Source organism: Aptenodytes patagonicus, chromosome 22 (assembly GCF_965638725.1).
Source record: "Aptenodytes patagonicus chromosome 22, bAptPat1.pri.cur, whole genome shotgun sequence".
Classification (NCBI taxonomy): domain Eukaryota; kingdom Metazoa; phylum Chordata; class Aves; order Sphenisciformes; family Spheniscidae; genus Aptenodytes; species Aptenodytes patagonicus.
This window is the reverse complement of record NC_134970.1, coordinates 2,151,781-2,171,352: the sequence shown is the minus strand read 5'-3', so window position 1 is coordinate 2,171,352 and position 19,572 is coordinate 2,151,781.

The window sequence follows — 19,572 nt, the reverse complement described above, 5'->3', positions numbered from 1 at the left end:
ACCAAAAAAACCCCCAAATCAGTTACTTATTCAGATTATTCTTTAATTGAAACCACTGTCTTCAGCGGATTTTAGAAGAGAGACCTAGAGATGCTTCCACCCATCCAACCACTCTGCTTTTTGAGCCTCCGCCGTTCCTCTAGCGCAGGCACCGCCGTGCTCCCCGTCGGGGGACGCGTGGCAGAGGGCGGTGGCAGTGGGACCCTGCCTGCCTCCAGCACAGCACCGCCGGCGGCGGGGCTTGAACAAGGCTGACCCAGCCTAACCAGGGGTAGGTCGGGCTTTGTTGTCAGATGTCCATTCGCAATCATGCTTCGGAGGTGCTGTGAAGTGGGCAAGCTCTTCGGCTGGGGGTTGTGTGTGTGTGTGCACACCTCCAAGCATATTCCAAATATTCAGAATATCCAGCTGTAAACAGGCTCTTCAGTTATTTCCGTCTGTTTGTTCAACGAGCGGAAGATAACACCTTTTTTCATTGATATGACTCTCCATTTAAACTTCAGTTTAAAGTTACTTGAGCACGTTGCAAGTGAATACTGTAGAATTATTTCCTCCTGTCAGACCCCTAACAAATTTTTATAATTAAAAATTTAAAGACCAAAATAAGAAACATGCACTTGAATTATCTTGAAGCAGTCTGTATCAGCTGTATAAGGTTAACAACGACTGAGCCAATTTCAACTAAACATTTACAGGATCAAGTGTCCAAATTTCAAACAGCACGGTGATGAAGGCTTGTTCACATAGACTGGGAATTTGTCCAAGTATATAAGAGTGATTTAATTTAATTGTGAATGATGCAATAGACATATGGCTAGGAAGTTATATGCCAGGAAACATGTTTTCTATAAGTATTTTAGCAGGCAGATGGCATACAATAGTTTTGGTGTAGTCACTTCCCCACCTCTTAAAAGTTGCTATTTTGGACAGATGAAATAATTAGATTCCCACCATCCTCCCAAGACACCAGCACTGCTGACCCAGAGGATGTGCAACATTAGAGGACTATTTCTGTACAAAATCCCGTCCAATAAATCAAACCTTACATTCACCTACCCATTGCCATTCAAGAGTTTCAAAGCATTTTAATAACTTTCCCACTTAAATCGAAAGCAAGCGAGTATTAATGCTTTACAGCACTCCCACTGCACGGGCGAGAAGAGAGGCACGTGGAAGGGCTTGGAGCGTCGCCACACCACAACTAAACCCCAAAAGCCAAAAGTTTTGCGTCTCAATCCTCAGCCTTAGCAACCAAGCCGCCCCACTTCCCAGACAGACCAATGCTTTCTAGAAATTACAGCTGATCTCCTACGTCCACTGCGCTCAGGCCTCCGAAGAACTGCTGCGGGAGGTGCAGCTTTCGGGAGCGGTACGAGCATCCCTACGCCTGTACGGGGCGGGACAACCAGAGCAGAGTATGAAGATGCAAATTAAATGGTATCTGAGTGAAGCTTGGGTTATTTCTCCCAGTAAAGCTTCTAAGATGCTGTTGGGACGACATCTCCTTTGTGTTAACAGGAGGCACGGGGCCAAATCCTGGCAGGGGCTGAGCAAAGGGAACTCCTGTCCACTGCTAATGCAGGACACAAGCTCTCTGCTCTGAGCAGATGGCTCCTGAGGAACGAACTGATTGTGGTTCATCTAAGAAAAGGCAAAGAGCTCAAAAGCTTCCCTAATATTATCATCCTTATCGCTACTTCCTTAAGAACTTGTCTTCTATTTGTTTTATTGTGTTTGGTTTTGCACGCTATTATATTTATATTGTAACTCTTGGGGCAGGAAATGCTTCCTTTATTAGTGTTTCAGAAACTACATCCTGAGCCTCCGATCAAGGCATCCTTTGTGCGAAGGCTGTTCTGGAGAGATTACTGCCTCAATCTCTACATCAGAGCTTCTCCGCAGCCATCTGCTTCTCCCAGCCCCTGAAGAGCCACTCACCCCTGAAGAAACATCCCCGTGCGTGCCGTGGGCACGCTGCCCTCCATTACAGGAGAGTGCTGGACGAGACCTCTCTTGCCCCTTCGCCTCACCTTTACCTACAACTTTAAATGAAGGTTCCGCCTCTCCTCCCTTCTTTGTAATCTCAAAGGAAAACCTCCTGCTTCAGCAAGATGCACGCAACTTGTCTGGGCTCTTAAATTTACTTCCAAACTGAGTGCACAGAGCCTTTAAGAACCATCATTTATGAAAGAACGCTGCCTTTCTACACCACTATTTATCTAGGTGTTTGTATTCTTTTTCTAAGTCTTATTTAAGTACAGTTCTCAGAATTAAAGACCAAACATTTTTTTTTTTTAACTTGGGCAAAGTCTTGCCTCTTCATAATCCTTGCAACTGCATCCTTGCTATTTATTACCCCCTTGCACAGCTACTGTTTGTTCATTTACACTCAGGAGAGTCATTCCTCAGAGAGAGACAGCTGAAAAAACCCAAGAATATCAGACTTTTGGTCTGTAGATCATGTATTTTATTTTTAAAAGCTATTGGAAATCTTAAAAAAAAGATGCATGGTTGTTGCAACTATAACATACTGTTAATAAAAGTGGTAAATTAAAACAAATTGCTTAGTATGATTATTCCACTAAAATAAATATCTTCAAATAATAAAGCAAATATGAAGCATACACATGACTACATTCAAGCAAACCATATGGTGGATAGATCGCTGAACAGTTCTATGCCTTAAACTTTCACTTCAAGATTGCTGGTTCAAATCTAATCAAGGCTATGCTCATTTGGTACCTTCTGTCTGTTCAGCACTTTGTAGGATATTACTAGGTCTTTAATCTAGTTTTAAGGGGCAGGCTACATGTAAATCAAGTCCCTTAAGCATTTTTCCATGAAACTGTTCCCCAGATGCATATTTTCCGCAGCAATACCGTAGGTTGAACGAGTCAGAAGGAATTGCCTTGAAAAACAAGGGAAAAATCGGCAAAACCAGAAGCCTACAAAAAGCTGGAGCTGTTCTAGGTTGCAAGAACGGGGGCCTAAATGTGAAGAAAGAAACTCTGGCACAGGACGGGCAAAGGGCCAGAAGGTGCTCGGCTGGAGCTGCTGGTGTGACCTGGAAACAGTTTGCAGCACATTGAACACCGCAGGCAGGAAACCACTCCAACTGCCCCAGCGCAAGTGCTAAATAAAAACCTTTGTTGTCTCTGAAAGTAATTCCTCCCGGCTTTGTGACGGAAAGAGTGAGATCCATGGAGATGATATCTCACCACCGACCGGACAGAGGCAGCAATGTCAGAGAGCTCTGCAGCACCAGCGCGTCGCGCCTTCCCTTCATGGGAAAAGGGTTAGCGGCTAAGGCCTACCAGCTCGCATCAGAGGGAACGAGAAAAGCCAGCCACAGCAATGAGACCTAGCTGAAAACTCTTTGAAAGAGTGCTTTTGTCAGCGTGAGCAGACTGGCTCTCACTAAAGTCATGATAATGCCTCGGAAAGAGCAAATAAGCTAATTAGGCGCCTCCATAGGATGCGGCCGTATCACTTCTGGCTGCACTAGGTACAGTCGAACACACAGAAGTGTGATTTTGGATGGCTACTGTTGGTGCGTCGAAGTGATGAGATACCCTCAAGATCAGTTTCTTTGTTTTTCTGGAAAGATGCACATTTGTTTGAATATACAAAGAATGACAAGAAGCTGCAGCAATATGAGAAAACGCACAGGAGAGGACAGAGATGAACTAGTCATATTCCTGTTACCATCCATCACTACTTTCGGACTGTATTAGAGCCTCATTAACCTGGCTGATTTCATTGACTGCTTTTCACTGCCGCACCGTCCAAAGTACTGACCTACAATAAACAGCAGCACCACAAAACACCAATAAAAATCATTAAAGCCTAAGTCTCGTAATTTAGTACGAAGATTAGGTTCTCCATCCAGGTCTGCAGACTGCTGATTGCAATTTATTTCCCCCCATTTATGGATGTCATATGAACATGCAAGCTGGATTCATTGCTCGGGCTTTCCATCCATCACCAGGACTGCAGCAAGTCTGTCTTGTTGATACACCAAACGAACAGCACCTGAGATGTACCAGATGCTCAATTTAAACTTTAATTCCAAATAAGTGCTATTTGCAATACTGTTCATTTTAAATGTGGTGAAATTATAGAATCACAGAATCGTTTAGGTTGGAAAAGACCTTTAAGATCATCGAGTCCAACCGTTAACCGAGCACTGCCAAGTCCACCACTACACCATGTCCCAAAGCACCACATCTACAGGTCTTTTCAGTACCTCCAAGGACGGTGACTCCACCGCTTCCCCGCGCAGCCTGTTCCAATGCTTGACAACCCTTTCGGTGAAGAAATTTTTCCTATTGGCTGTTTTTATATTTTTAATTTGTTGTATTTGCAAATACACTTTAAATATAGCCACCTAATGGGTTGCCTCGTTTATTCCAAGTTTATCCAGAGCGCGCTGTGCACGGTGAGCCATTGCTGGAAGCGTGACTGCCTCCTGCAGAGCATCGCCTCCGCCCGGCGAGGCCGGGGGGGGGGCGCTCGGGGTCCGCCAGCCGGGCCCGGGGGGCGGCCGGAGCCCGGGGCGCTGCGGGAGGAAGGTGAGGAGCCGCCAGCGCGGGGCAGCGGCGCGGAGGGGCGCGGAGCAGGGGCGCGGAGCGGCGGCGCGGAGCAGGGGCGCGGAGGGGCGCGGAGGGGCGCGGAGCAGGGGCGCGGAGCAGGGGCGCGGAGGGGCGCGGAGCAGGGGCGCGGAGCGGCGGCGCGGAGCGGCGGCGCGGAGCAGGGGCGCGGAGGGGCGCGGAGCGGCGCGGAGCGGCAGTGCCCCTCGGCGGCGGCGCTCCCTCCCGCAGCCCCGCTGGCGGCCCCGGGGCTGAAAGAAAAAGCGTGGCTGGAGCTGAGCAGCCGCGGGTGGTCGTAGCTGCTCTGAGTAAGCGCAGGAGCTCGTCGGTGAAGCAACACCGACCAAGGTTTTTTTTTTTGGGGGGGGGGAAGTCTACGTTGCCTTTATTTCCAGGGAGAACACCCCCTTATGTAAAGTAAGTACGGCCTAAAAACGACGGTGGTATTTGTCCGGGAGAAACCAAAACTGTAATTAGGAAATAGAGTGATGGCTTTTACTCCGAGTAAATATCAGGTTAGTGCCAGGTGTTACTGAAGCATCGGATGAGATGTAAAACTCATCAGTGGCAGCAGTGAAAGGCTTCTTTAAAAGCACCAGGGGAAAAGGACTGGAAAGGGCTCTCATCTCCACCCTGGCAATTGCTGATAATAAAGTGCTGCTGTTTTCTACCTGGGAAATGAGGTCCCAGAGGTATGAGTCTTTCCATTTTTCAAAGGAGGGTTTGTTCAAGTACATAGACAGGAGCATCCTCGGTCATTACCAACTCCTGCTGCTACTGACCCACCGCACTGGAAACTGTAATGGCCTGCGTTCAAAATACTCTTTTGGTTTGCTTTTAAAGTTGTGTCCTTGGTCTTGGAGGGGAAAATAAAATGAAATAGAAATCTAAGAGCCACTTCTTTGGTTGTCTCCTGAAGAGAAGGATGCAACAGCAAAACTATTTCAACTTCAGTGCTAGATGACCTGAAAAAATGACAGGGCTCTGCTAACAGTTATAAGCACACAGCTAAATTCAGACGCCACTTATTTATTGATGTGTTTATACAATAGGAGTGGCTGGGAAGGCTGCAGACTCCCAGGTACCTTCTGATGGCACATAATAAGCACAGACAACAGAGACCTACAGTGAATAATAGAACAAAAGGCTTCCAGTACCACTGAAAATCAAAGCGCATATGCAATCAGATGCTATCCAGTTAAACCTCCTGGGAAGGGGAGCGAGGGGCATCTTACGAGCCTAGCTCTTGCCATGAAGGAGGCGGATATTACAGGACAGTTGCATTAAAATATAAACATCCAACAGTATTAGTGTTTAAAATTATAGTGCTATTTCACCATACAAATTATAGTGTATCTCATATAATGCTATTGACAAGGTCCAACTAAAGAAGCAGCATAAAAAAAGACATCCGAATTGTGGACACAGTCCCAAACCTATATTCTCAGTACTGTGATCATCTAGGGGGAAAAAAAGTCTGTTTATGAGATAGTAAAAGATGCATTAGAAATGACCAAGATGAATAAATTTCCCACAGTAACAGGGAGTTAACGGCTCTGGTTTTTCCCAGAGCTGCAGGAAGGATTTCAGGCCCGAGCAGAGCTTTCCAGGCACAGCACCTTTGTCCTCTCCGTGCTCAGGATGGCACCTCCTCAGCCACAGTGGGGTCACAGGCAGCCCACGTGCCCAGGCGCAGCGGGGATGGTCCCAACACTGCTGGGCCTCTCTGCCCTGTCCCCTCTGAGGGTTGCAGCCAGACCAGCCGCGGGGCTGTGGTTAAATCCTCCCATTTCTGATTTGGAAATACAAGCGATTTCACACACAGGGAATCCGAAGCTGATGAGAAAAAAGGCTTGTTATTTCCAGTCCCTCTGCGGGCCCCAGACATCTACCTACCCGTGTTGTTCTCTCCATTTTCATGTTTGACCGGTGTTACAGCAGGTCTGCCCGCTCGCTGCATGGCCGGCTGCACTGCGACCTGGTGCAGCCGCTGTGAGCCCACCCTGCGCGGGCTGCCTGCCTCCCAGCACCAGCATCCCCGGGCAGCAGCCCTGAGACACCTCCATCCTTCCACAGCTCCCCTTTGCCCACTATTAATAAACACTGTGGTTTCTCCAATTACATTTTTCTTTCAGATATTTTTGTTCTTAGCTCCATCAAATGCATTTTTCCCCTGCGGTACCACGCCAGAATTAGTGCTGCTGAAGGTCCTGACACGATGCAGAACAGCCTCCGTCAGCTGTTTTGTGAAGAGCAGAACTCTCCGATACGGGAATATTTCTGTTTTCCGCTTTTAGAAAATGTTTTCTGCAAGGATCTCAAGTAATTATGATGAACAAAGAGAACCTTAATTTTACACAGACAGAACCTGGGGATCCATTGAGAGGGGAATAAGAGGGGGCCCTGGGGGTTTGCTGCAGAGCGGAGCTGGGGGAGATGCCGCAGTGGGGATTGGGGGGAGCAGGACAGTACATGCGCGCACGTAGATGCACAAGAACAAACAGCAACTTCAGGAGAAGGCCAGCAGTGCACAGCCTCTGCTGTAACAGGAATTGTGTTTTCCCGTGATATCCCACGCAGAAGGAGAATTGCAACAGGCATGCTTTTTAGTGCTGCTCAACATGACTTTGGCTGGGGCAGTCGGAGGACTGAGGGGATTTGCGCTGTAAGTTTGGGATGAGGAATACTACAAATCGACTGCTTTTTCAACCCCCAAGAACTTTTCCTCTGACCCTTTGGGAAGCAGCCCCTCTCAGCAGCAGTTGTAATCTTAGGGAGAGCATCGGTGATGAGGAGTGACGCCGCATCATTTAGCTAAAGCGCTCTGGTGGCACAGGGCACACGATCAATACATGGAGGCTGAGGCTCCATTACTTACACGAAGTGCTTTAGAGAGCGCTTTGGAAATGTAAGCCCTCTCCTGGGACCTCTCCTAGATGGTTTCAGATTAATTGTTACAGGTTTGTTGGTTTGTTTTTATGGAAGAAAGAAGATTTGTTTGCTTTTTTTCCCTCTGGAGTTTTACCATCATCTTTTCTCATTAAGATGGTGGCGGGAGGTCAATAGAGTCCCCTGTCTGAGCAAGATTCCTCCATAATTCAGAAGGGAAACTTTCAGAGCTGCAGTGTTCGGGGTACCTTCCCCAGCGTGTTGCCACGTGTTTGAGAGCAAAGTATGGAACACACAACCACCTCCCCGCTACCAGCTTCTTCGTTATAAACAAAAGCTTTATAATTACTACCAAGGCATCAGAGACAAATCGTGGCTGTGCTATTCTCCAGGCTCAGACTTGCTGGCTAACCAGTCTCCCAGCCGTGTTTCTGGTGGCATTTTATTACCACGCATAGGAACAAAGCAGAGCAGAAAACCTCCGCAGCCTGGGCTGCAGTGCCGAGGTTAGTCCTGCCTCCCCTCCCTCTGCCCATCCTCCTTGTCACCATTCTCTCTGGTTTTTGGTTTTCCTAATTATTTTGGAATCTAGAGAATAATCTGTCATCAAATTCTGCAGAACAAATTGAACGTCAGGTTTTCAAACCATTCTAATAAAGCAGATGGTACCACAAGCCTGTAAATCTCCTCCCAACTTCAATGCATCTAAACACTGACAGATTATCCATTAATGGGCAGATTAATCCTGAACAGCAAAAACAGTGGGAAGGAAAATACATGCTTTTGTCTCCGTAACAGGGAAAATGAACACGCTAATATGTACAACTCACAGGAGAGGTGCAGTTACATCCATTACGAGCACACGGAGCGACTGGCAGAGCCCAGAGGCGCTGGAAGACAGGCGCAGCCGCTGAGCACAAGGCGACGGCTTCCTCCAGCTGCCCAGTGCCTCGCTGGGACCAGTAAAAGAAAAATAACTTTATGATGGAAAGCACAGGGCTTACTGTCCTGATGTTGGAGTCTACTTCCCAAACGGGCCAAGTTATCGTCAGAGTTTCTGATTATTTCCCTCCCCTTTCCTTTCTTGCCGGGCTGGGCTGGGACACAGCCTTCCCGCAGACCCTCTCCCTAACAAGAGCTATTTTGCTGATGTCCGTTTTGGCCAACTCCTCTTTGTCAGTCTCAACAGTAGCAAGTGCTACTTCACTGGCCATTGTACAGCCAAGTAAAGGATTTTTGGTCTTCTGTGTTGCAAGCGGCGGCCCCCCCAGCGCAGCATCCCCTTCTCAATGCCGGCCCCTCCTCTCCCCACTGCTGATTTGCTTGGCAGGTGTGAAATATTAATTGCCTCACATGGGAGCTTGGCTCACTGTCTGTCGCATTTGACTGAAATATCATTCTCTGCTGCAAATATAATTACTGGGGGTCTGGATTTTAAAAATAGCCTCTCGCCTGTCTGTTAATTAGGAGCCATGCTTTGCTACACAATGAGATATTTTGGTTAATTATAAAAGAGAAAAGGACAAATTTGTCACGTCTTTTGTTTTCGTTCCACCGTGTCTCCTGGTGACAGCAGTGCCGAGCTGTGATGGACTGCTCAGCTGACAGCACCAGATGCTCCCTCCCAAAACGGGGAGGGGGTCAGCACTGGCTGGGATCTCACTGCTCGGGGGGGGGGGGGGGGGGGGAGCTCCCGCCTCCCCTCACCCCGGAGTTTAAACAAAGGAAAGAAAATTTCAGTTGAAACGTAGATCTTCACTGAAATGCTCCCCAATCAAATGTTTAAGGAGTCCCTGATTCAAAGCACTGATACATTCTTATTAATTCTGCCAGAAGTGCTGACTTGAGGCATTCTGGGCTGCAGCTCCAGCATCCAGCAGACCCCTTCCTGTCCGTCCTCTGCTTGGGCTGGCAACATGGCAAAGGCACTAGTGCATCCTTCCCCCACCATTCCCAAATTAAGAAGACCTGTTTTCTCAGGCTTGCTGAATGCTCGCACCGATATTCATACACATTTCTGGTTTGTTTCTTAAAAAGAAGAAAAAAGCTATTTCATAGGCGCCAGTGCAAATAGAGGAGAGTAATGACAAGTTTGGAAATGGCAGATGAAAGTGCTAACAAACCTCCCCTTGGCCTCATGTGCTAATTAATAACATGTTAATAAACCTCCAGAAGAATAACGATCAATAGAGCTGTTGCATTCCCAGACTCTGCTTGAAACCCACCAGGCAGCAGCAGCAGATGCAGCCCAGGAGAGGTGAAGGGCCAAGCGCGGCTTTATCGGTCATGAAATTCCTGGTTACTGAAAGCGGCGCCTACCCTTGGCACACGCCAGGTACAAGACACGGTTCTGGTTAAGCAAACTCATGTTAACAGGAGTCATGGAAATAACCAGACGATCCCGTGGTTTTAAGGATGCGCTGTGCCATCGGGGCACGAGGAGGATGCGGAGGAGCCGACCGGCGGCTGGAGCTCGCAGCCAGCGCCCCAGCCTGCAGATGGGGACCCGTGCAGCCTGCCACAACCCTGTCGGGTTCCTGCCACCACCCTGTCGGGTTCCTGCCACCCGGGGTGCCCGGCCATCGCTAGCAGAGATGTCTACATCGCAGTAAAGGTGTTCGTATGCTGCGAACATGGTGATGAATCACCATCCTAATGGCCAACTTCAGAGAAAAGTACCAGATCATCCAGATTAACGGTTCGATTCAATGCCCGAGAACCTCCGCAGCTGAAAAGAAATTTTCAGCAACCTGCAGGTGAAGGAGCCTCAGCCAGCTCTTGTCCGTGGACCCAGGCAGCAGCAATTAAGAAACCAAAAGGAGAGGGAAGGGAAGCGAGAGAGGTGGTGACAGTTTATTTCTTGATCTGATGCTTGAATTGCCTGGTATTCAGGTACGTGCATAAGGAGAAGAACCTATTCAGCATGGTGCCATGGATCCCCTCTTCCTTTCACAAATGCAATTTTTAGTTCTGTGTTTATAGAAGATCAGCAGCAATACTTTGCACCAAGATGCACTGATAGAGTGTTTCATAATTATTTATGTAATTATCCAGCATTTCAAAGAACCCATGATAACAGCTTAAATTGATGTATTAAATGAGCATAATAATTATTCCAACAATATTGAATGCTGTTCTGTCAAATAATCATTTCATATATATGAAGAAAGCTTTCAGAAATAGCACCATAATTCAAGATGCTACCAGATTAATGACACAAAAATTCCATATCCTTTTCCTGAAGACAGACAGAACTTTGTACATGGAAAATTAAATACGTATGTACAGAGCATATATGGAAGTATCATACATCAAAATCAGTAAGAAACAATAGAAGAGGGAGAAAAAAAAAAAGGCACTTCTTTAGCCTATAATAATTGTGCAAGGATTACACTGCTTCAGAAACTTCTCCAGGTAACAATCAGGAATGACGTTATCTCTAAACCGACAGCCTGGATGGTATCTTTGTGGCCCAAATTCCATCCCAAGCCAGGCCCATATTGTCCTCCCAGTCTTAGTCTTCCCCCAGTAGTAACTACTGGGGGGGGGGGGGAATTTCCAATATAGCATAGGAAAATCCCACTAAATGAACTGCCGCAAAGCTGTGCTTGCCTTCTCCTTCTGCTGATACTTCAGTAACACTTAGAAGAGTGGCACAAGTTTTATAACCTTGTGATGAAGATTAAAAAATAAAGCCCAGTAGAAATCCTTGTGAATTATTGAAACTGTAGCTCATTATAATGGAAGAAGCGAGCCCTTATTTTCAGTAAGTGACACGGGAGCAGAAAAATGGCAGGATAATGATGCTCAGGCAGAACAATTATTTCATTGTGATAGAGAAGCGTAAAGTTTATCACTTTGATTACTACCCTAATTTTTTTTGTGCACCCAGTTTAGAGACCAGTAAATCAGGAGGGTTTCTGATGCTCCATCTCTGCTGCTGGAACCTGCTCAGACACAGAAAGCTGACCTGCCGGGGCGGGTGCTTGGTGCTCCTTCACGTTGCCGCATCCTCAGCCCTGCATCCTGTGCGCTTTCCTGCCTAAAGCACTGAATTTGTAGCAGCCCCTCTTCCTCGTTTCGCAATACAGAGCTTTGAGACAAAAATTTTGAGCTTGGACAAAAGGCAAGCTCAGGATTTACAAGGGTCCTACCCTTGGGCATGTCCAAGCTGAGGGTGTGGTGCTGTTGATAATGATCAAAACCAGCTGCTAAGTGCCTAAGGCAGAGCAGAAAGGGGAATTTGTTTTTTCTTGATTGTAGGAAAATGGACAACAAAAAACCTGCAGAAGGCATGATCCTTCTGCCCAGACCTGTGAGGAGCACACCTTTCAGGAGGAACCTAATGCAACGGCCATAGCCCAAGAAGCAGGAGAGGCTTCCACTGGAGAGAGCCACAAGCCCTGGGCAGGGAGCTGGTTACTACCCGCCTGCTGCTCTTGCAGCACTGCTGTTTACGCTGGCCTTTCTGCTCTCCTTTGGGTATGTTTGCGTGACACTTTGCCCATAAAACACGTCAGTGTGATGCACTGTGCAAGAGTGACATAACTTTCATCAAGGGGAAATTTAAGGCTTAAGTGCCTTTAAAATGCTGGCATCATTCACCATATGTGCTAGCTCTTTTTGAATATTACACCCATTATATGTAATTCTTTTTCCTCTTGGAGAAATATTAGCATGTACTTTTCTCCTCGTCAATCACTTTTTTTTGACCTTTGCATCATCAGCCGTCTTTAAAAGGGTCACATTTATTCTGATGTCTGTGCCTTCCAGAGCCTCCGCTAACACCACCACAAAGCCAGACTGGAAATAAGATTCTTGTACATTTATACGGCATGTTCCCTTCGGGGAATTCAAGCTGTTTCAAACTCAATACGGAGGCTCCCGTCACTCGCTAGAGAAAAGCGGCCATTGCCAGGGCGGAGATGAGCTGAACGATCCCTGGGCTCATGCGTGCGCAGACCGGCCCACGGAGAGCCTCTTGCTGAAACACACTTTCATCCCACTCATTTAACGAGTCTTGCTTCTGCTGCAGCAGCGATCGGTCCTTGCAGAGTCGTGGCTATAATCCTGTGCTCCGGAGGGGCTCCCACCCCGTCTGGCGTGCGGTCATCTCCCACAGCACTCAAATGTTCGTACCAGGGCCTGTCCCTTGCAGGCTATAATGCCCAGCTCCTGATATTGCAGGGTGCTGTGGCGCAGAGCACCTGGGCAGCAGGAAGGACTGACCCAAAGTCTCTAGAGGATTTTGGGGTAAGGACCACGCCGCAGGCCCTCTAAACTGGGCATCGAGTTTGTAAGTTCTCGCTTCTTTTTGCGCTTCCTTTTCAAACGAGACAATAACCCTAAAGCTCAGAAGCAGAAAAATACAGAGCTATGTCCCAGCTCCCATTTTGGCATTACAAACAGGATAAGCTTTTCAGATGCTTTTAAAGCCAGTCCACTTACAATCCACTGCCTCTACATACAGATTGGGATTTTTTTGTTGTTGTTGTTTACTATTTGCCCTGCTACATAGCTACAAATCGGCATACTAGATCACAACTGTCCTGCAAAGACAGGATATCTCAGATAATTAGTCAGGCTGCACCCCTTGGTCTTGAGTTCATCACTGACATCTTCTTGACTGGAGAGAAAGGATTGCATTTCATTGTCTGTGTGCACGGGGTCAGAAATGCGTTCAAGGCATAAACAACGAGAAGCTGAACCAGACGAGATACAGAAAAAAGTGCTTCACAAATAAAGGTCCGATTTCACTCCCCACCTCGTGCTAATCCTGCGCAATCTGCTGTTGCCTTATGTCCCTCTGATCCCTCCAAAGCCTGGCCAGCACTTCACTTCTCCCCCGTCTCGGAAGCGATCTGCAGCGCCGCAGGAACGGCTCCGGGAGCTGTGCATCCAAAAAAAAAAAAAAGGGAAGAAAAAGAGAAAGCTGGAAAGCCACTAGATGGCAGGCAGAGCGCCGGGAGCCGGAGCATCCCCCCCCCCCCCGGCGACCTCGCACCTCTCCTGCTCGGCCTGGCTCCCACATTTCCTCCGCCCTTTTCCTCGCATTGCCCATCTCCTGGTGGCGGTGCCGCGGCGGGTCGCCCCCTCCTTCCTCCCTCCGGGCTGCGGTTCTGCTCCTGCCGGGGGGGACACGCGCCCCTCGGCCGGGGACACCCGCGGGGCGACGGGGAACCGGGGAGCGGCGGAGCCGTGCCCTGGGAACGCGGGACCAGCAGCGAGGAAGCTCCGCTGTCATCAATTGCGTGCATAAATTATCCCCGTAATTACACCATATGCACAAATTGTACCATATTAATCACTATAGAATGCTAATTACTCTGCCCGCTGCCCCGGGGGGGGGGGGGGGGAGGGGGGCCGCCAAGCACCCCAGAGGTTTCGCTGCTGAATTAGCCGGAGCTGTTACAGCCCCCGTGTTTGCCTTGGAGATGTGTTGGGGTTTGAGGGGGGGCAGCGCTCTCCCAAACGGCGGTAATTAACCCAGCTGCAGGGTGTTGCTGGCTGAGAAATCCCCGTCATTTCCCTGAATGGGAGGCGTTGGGGAGAGCCATTTGTTTTAATAAGGCTCTTTTGTGCGTGTGTGCGTGTGCGTGAGCGTTTGGTGGCTGTTGCTGTGTTTTTGGGGTTGTAATTGTGATAACAGATGCTGGAGGAGAGAAGTTTTGGACCTGGACCTCTTGTCCTGCTCATTACTGCCTCTGCAAGCTGCCACTCGCACCCCAAAGCTGCTGTTTAATGAGCCTCACTCAGCAGCAAGAATCAATTAATACTCAAGCACCCTGGCTCAGTCTTGGTAAGCGCAAAGCCATTGAGTTAAAGCAACAGGAAGGGGAGAGCAAACCCTCGCATAATCCTCCACCACGGGACAGCCACAAGAAACCCGGGCTCTGCCATTAGGCGAAAAGTGTGTTATCTGTGTTGTGGGCTCGGCTCCCTTCTCCCCCCAGTATCCTGCACCCCGCACCCCGTCCCAGCCATCTGCAATATTTCAGATGGCTTATTCGTGAAACATGCGGTGCGAAGGAAATTAAAAGCCCTACTGTATGTAAATGGGAACTTGTGCAAATGTGCTCAGGAGCTCTGGGGAAGGAGCAGCTGTGATTTGCCAAGCCAAGCAGAAAATTAAAAAGATTGGTTTACAAACACGCAGAAGGCATGTGTGTGTGTGTACACACGTGTGCAGGGGTGGCTTTGGGCAGATCCATCGGTCCCCTCCACTCCTTGCAGGGTGGGAGCGGTGCTTGCCTGCGCTGGAGTGGGGGCGGCGGAGGCAGGGAAGGCTTTGCAGTCCCTTGGTTCTCAAATCCCCTCTGCCAAAGACCGCTTTCACCCTGAGAGCAATGAAAGGCAATCGAGGGGGACGTGATCTGTAGCTTTGAGCTGCAGGGTAGGTAATAAGGCAGTTGAAAGTCTCCTTCCCTTCTGGGTCAGTGCTTTGCAGACAGGTCAGGGGTCCATCTGTACATTTAACCCCCAGCTGAAGTGAGGAGGACACCCTCGGTTTCAGGGCTCAGCAGAGATGGGAAAACTCAATCCACTTCAGAACATCTCAGGCACCCCACGCCTGAGGTGCACAGTAGATGCTTTTGCTCAAGACTTGTCCTGCAGCTGAACTGAGTTCACTGACGGTAACACAGCTGTAAAGAAGTGACTCGTGTCTGTGTGTCCACAGTCAGGAGCTGTGCCAGAGGGCGGCAGCCCCAAAGAGCGGGGTGAAGGAGATGGCAGCAAAACGCCTGTGGGCAGTGCCTGCGGGCAGGGTTATGTGCCAGGCTGGGCTGGTCCACAGCAGCTGTAAGACACATTCCCAGAGGCTCTCCAGGGATCTTCTTGCATTCCTCACCCACCAGGCCTGAATATATTTCTTGCTGCGGGTTATAAGAATTCACTCTTACACTCTAATTTAATGAGGTGTCTTGAATGTGGATTTAATCACAGCATTAAGGTAACGGTCACTGCATTCAAACTGGTGAGTGCAAACATCTTTCCTGAGCAGACAGCTCTGCTGCATCCTTATTAATCCAAAAATCATATCCATATTAATCACTCCACAGATTATTACTCAACCCATATCCATTACCAGCCTGCTAATCCTCCAGCCCGTGCACTGAGGTATTAGCTTCCCCACCAGCCGGCTCCTCGCTGCTCCTCTGCAGATGGAGAAAGAGATTCTGCCTCGTTTCAGAGGTGCATCCTTGGGAGTGAGCTCCCCACGGGGCTCCCCCCTTAACAGCTCCATATCAAAAGGCAGTCAGTTTAGGAGTGTGTGTGTAAATGAGGTATTTGTTCGAGACCTGCAATTGGTACAGTGCTGAGACCACTGTGGACGCATTTCCTACAGCCTCACCACGGAGTATGCACCGAGCCCCGGCAGTGCCCTGCTGCTCAGGCTCCTGCTCTGGCAGGAGGAATACCGCTCTCGTGTGCCAGACGGGGAATTACAGCATCTCCAGAGGGTGATTTAGCTCAGCTGGGGTGACTTATCTTCTAGAAGCACTGATCTCTTTTATGTGTCTGTAGCAGGAGAGGTGAATCCCACCGATTAGCATGATAGGAGCTGCTGGCCAGTGCCATTAGTTTGCTGCCAGCCTCGAAGCCAGCAGAGCTTATAATCCTTCTGGAAGCATTGGGCCATCCTCCTGCTTCTACCTGTATAGGGAAAAAGGCCAGGCCACGCACAGAGCAATCCTTCGAGTTCTCTCGCAAAGTGGATTTGAGCATTTCTGGTGCTTGATCTGTTTGTTTGGTGTATTTGTTCTGTGTGACTAGCCTTGAGCCACTTCCCTCCAGGGCAGGGTGCTGGCACTCTGACCTGTGCTTGTCAAAGGCTAAAATCCTATTTGAGCACATATAAAATATGCATGAGGTCTGTGACCTAGTCTATAAACTCCTGTACAGCCTGAGGCAATGCCTTTGTGGCAAGCTCAGAGAGATTGCAGGTTCCCGCTGCAAAAATCGTATGAATGTCAAAAGAATGCTTAAATCTCGTGCAAGAGCAACTCTCCCCCCCCCCGCCCCGAGATCATCCCAACACTTCCCTTTGTGAAAGCTGAACACGGCAAAAAAAAAAAGAACTTTTAAGCATTTATATCTTCTCCTCAAAGCTCTGCCTAATTGAGTGCTAACAAAAGAGAAAATGCTTTCTCCTCTCCGGGCAGCCGGCAGCGGCTGGAGCAGAATGACAATGTCGGCTGCGCAGAGACAGCCAGCTCCGTGCAGCCCTGCCCCGCATCCCGGCGGCTCCCAGACCACCCGCCGCCGTGTTAGCACGAAGGGTGCGTGTGTCCAGGGCCAGCCCCAGCACCCAGCGGGGACTTGGCTAATGAATGCATTAGTCTCCGGTGCTTCTGCAGCGCCTTTCATCTGAGGCTCTCAAAATACAATTAAATCTCCCAACACCTGCATAAGGGATGGGAAGTAGCTCCATTGTATTTTTCAGAGGCGAAGGAGGCAGGCAGGCAGGTTGCTCACATGGCAAGGCAGCAGCAAAGCTGGGAGTGAACCACGGGGGAGAATAATTCTCTCCACTGCAGGAGTAAATGGAGGCTATTTATTGCTTTGAAACACTGGGAGGCTGTGGTATCTCCAGCTTTTCTGTCTATGGAGCTGGAGGTCCCAGTACTGGGCTCTTCGCTTTAGCCAGTAGCTGGCTGTCAGCGGCCCTTCGAAGGTGCCGGGGAGGCGGGGGGAGCTGGAGGGGCTCTGCAGCCCCAGAGCAAACCCCCCTTCCCCTCCCCGAGGGGCTGATGCTGCTGAGCACCCAGCACTGTGCACCAGGGGAGGGGGTGCCTGGTCATTGCAAGGAGCACAGCACATCCCCATAGCTCTTGGTGAGTGTTGAGCAAAGCAAAGCAACCATGAAAAAGGATAATTTTCAAATTACAATGATCATTGCTGATTTTGTTTTAAATAGGCTACAAAGCAGAAACCCCATATTTTGTATTTCATACTGCTAAGAGAGCCTCCTGCTCCCTTCCCAGCCTGCTCCGAAACAGAGATGCTCTGAGATAAGCTCGAAGCACCAAGGAAGGACCCATGGACAGCCCCATGTAGACCCAGTTACGGAGCTCCAAGATTTGCCTTGAAGTAAGTCTGGATGAAAAAAAAATAGAGTTTTACTAGGGAAAGAACGGGATCTATTTATAAACCCCCAAACATTATTCCTGGTGCTCAGGCCATAGACAAGCCTATTTCCAGGAGCAGTAAGGGCAAAACGGCAGTCATAAAACTCCAGAAATCAAATGTGAAAAGAACGGTCCAATTCATTAACACCTATTAACAAGACAAGCTGCTAGAGACATTCTTAGTTATCAAATATTACCATGGAGTTAATTTTTACCTGAGTTGTTTAAGGCTGGCCATCCTCCTTCCCTTTTCTTAGACATTTTGCCATAGGGCAGCATTGAACATTTGTAATTAGATTCCTTCACTAGAGTTAATTAGGAAGCGACAATAAAGCCTGAGTGGTTTCCATTTTCATCAGTATTATTTTGAACGAAAAACAAACCCTTTGTTTTGGCATCGGTATTTGTAATTTTAAGTTTAACGTGAACTCTTGATATATACTCTTGATATAAATAGATATAGACACATTCATGTTGTATTATGCTGTACATCTATTTTATATTGTGTTATAATACTTTCACATTATTTTATATACACTTGTCTGCCCAAACATATCCACATACCGAAGCAGATACAAGATTTCTCTTCTGGAAGATGTCTAAATTAATTAGCTACTTTTCATCCCGTTGATGTCAGATCAGTAGCTCCCACCAGCAACATCAGTACTCTGCAGGTTCCAGACTGACCCGGCACCTGGGGAAATGTGCCGTCATAGCGGGCACGGTGAGGGGTCCCGAGTGTCCCATGAGGCAATTTGGGATTAGCATGGTTATTAGCGATGTGCTCCATTTTAAACAATGACGTGTCCAATCAACACTAAGCTCAATTTCCATTACAAATGTGTGAGTTAGCCACTTAAATCTAACAAGACCACGCATGCTCATCGGAATAAAAAGCAATAGATTTTTGTGGTTATTATTGCCAGTTTAAAATAACTGTCTGATTACATACAATTATATGTCACCCTCTAGCTAAGCATTCACAGAGGAGAAAAGATGGTGGAATTTATACAGGTCAATATTAATGCCACGGTTGTATTTGATAATTGAAAGTGTCACCTCCATTAGCTGGCCCTGATAACCAGGCTTGAAAAGCCAGTGATTAGTAAGCAACAGGGCAATCCCGTATATTCAGAAGGTGAAATAAAAGCTGGCCTTGGGGATGCAGAGGGTGAGCACAGACAAAGCTTAAGTGGGGGAATGGAGGAAAAACTCAAAGCTGTTTTGCTGCTGTTTCAGAGAGAAAAACTGCCCCAGGCAGTCCGCAGAGCTGTGGTACCCCCGCACAATGCTGTCATAGCAGCCTTTCAGAGGACTGTTTGCTCGGACCCACAACCTTACCCAAGTAAGGTCCAAACCTGCCTTTTTAGTGATGCCTTCCAAAGCGTGTCTTTGTGGCTCTTCACTCTTCTGCATTGGACACGGAAAATGATAGAGGGCTCTGAGCCATCTGCATTTTATATAACCCTTATTAAGCATCACTTGACCTTGTCAGTGCTGATAAAGCCCTGTGAAGTGCATGCCAGATAAAATGTAATTTTTAATTGAGTATACTTATTATATTAAATATATTAACAAGGTGCAGATGAATACAAATGACCCCATGGTCAACGCTGTCGATTCACGTTGAAATTTCTTTCGCCTTTGCCGAGCTGAAGGAGTCAATAACCTCTCAAAGGTCGCACATGGAGTGGAAACGCCTCCTGCCAGCAGCTGTCCTGCCGCCTGCCTCCAGTGTCGCTACTACAATGCAACAATGGCCACGAGCAAGTCAGCACAGAGATCACCGTCTCCGGAGGTCCCCTGTAAAATAGCATACCCCACTCCTCCAGCCTTTAGGAAAGCTCTGGGAACCTCAGTTCAGTTCATATTTTATTCTTGGTATAGATTTAGACTAACCCAAGGCACAAGTGAAAAACAATCATCTCTTTTATTCCCTAACTTCACAAATCATGTAAAAATTC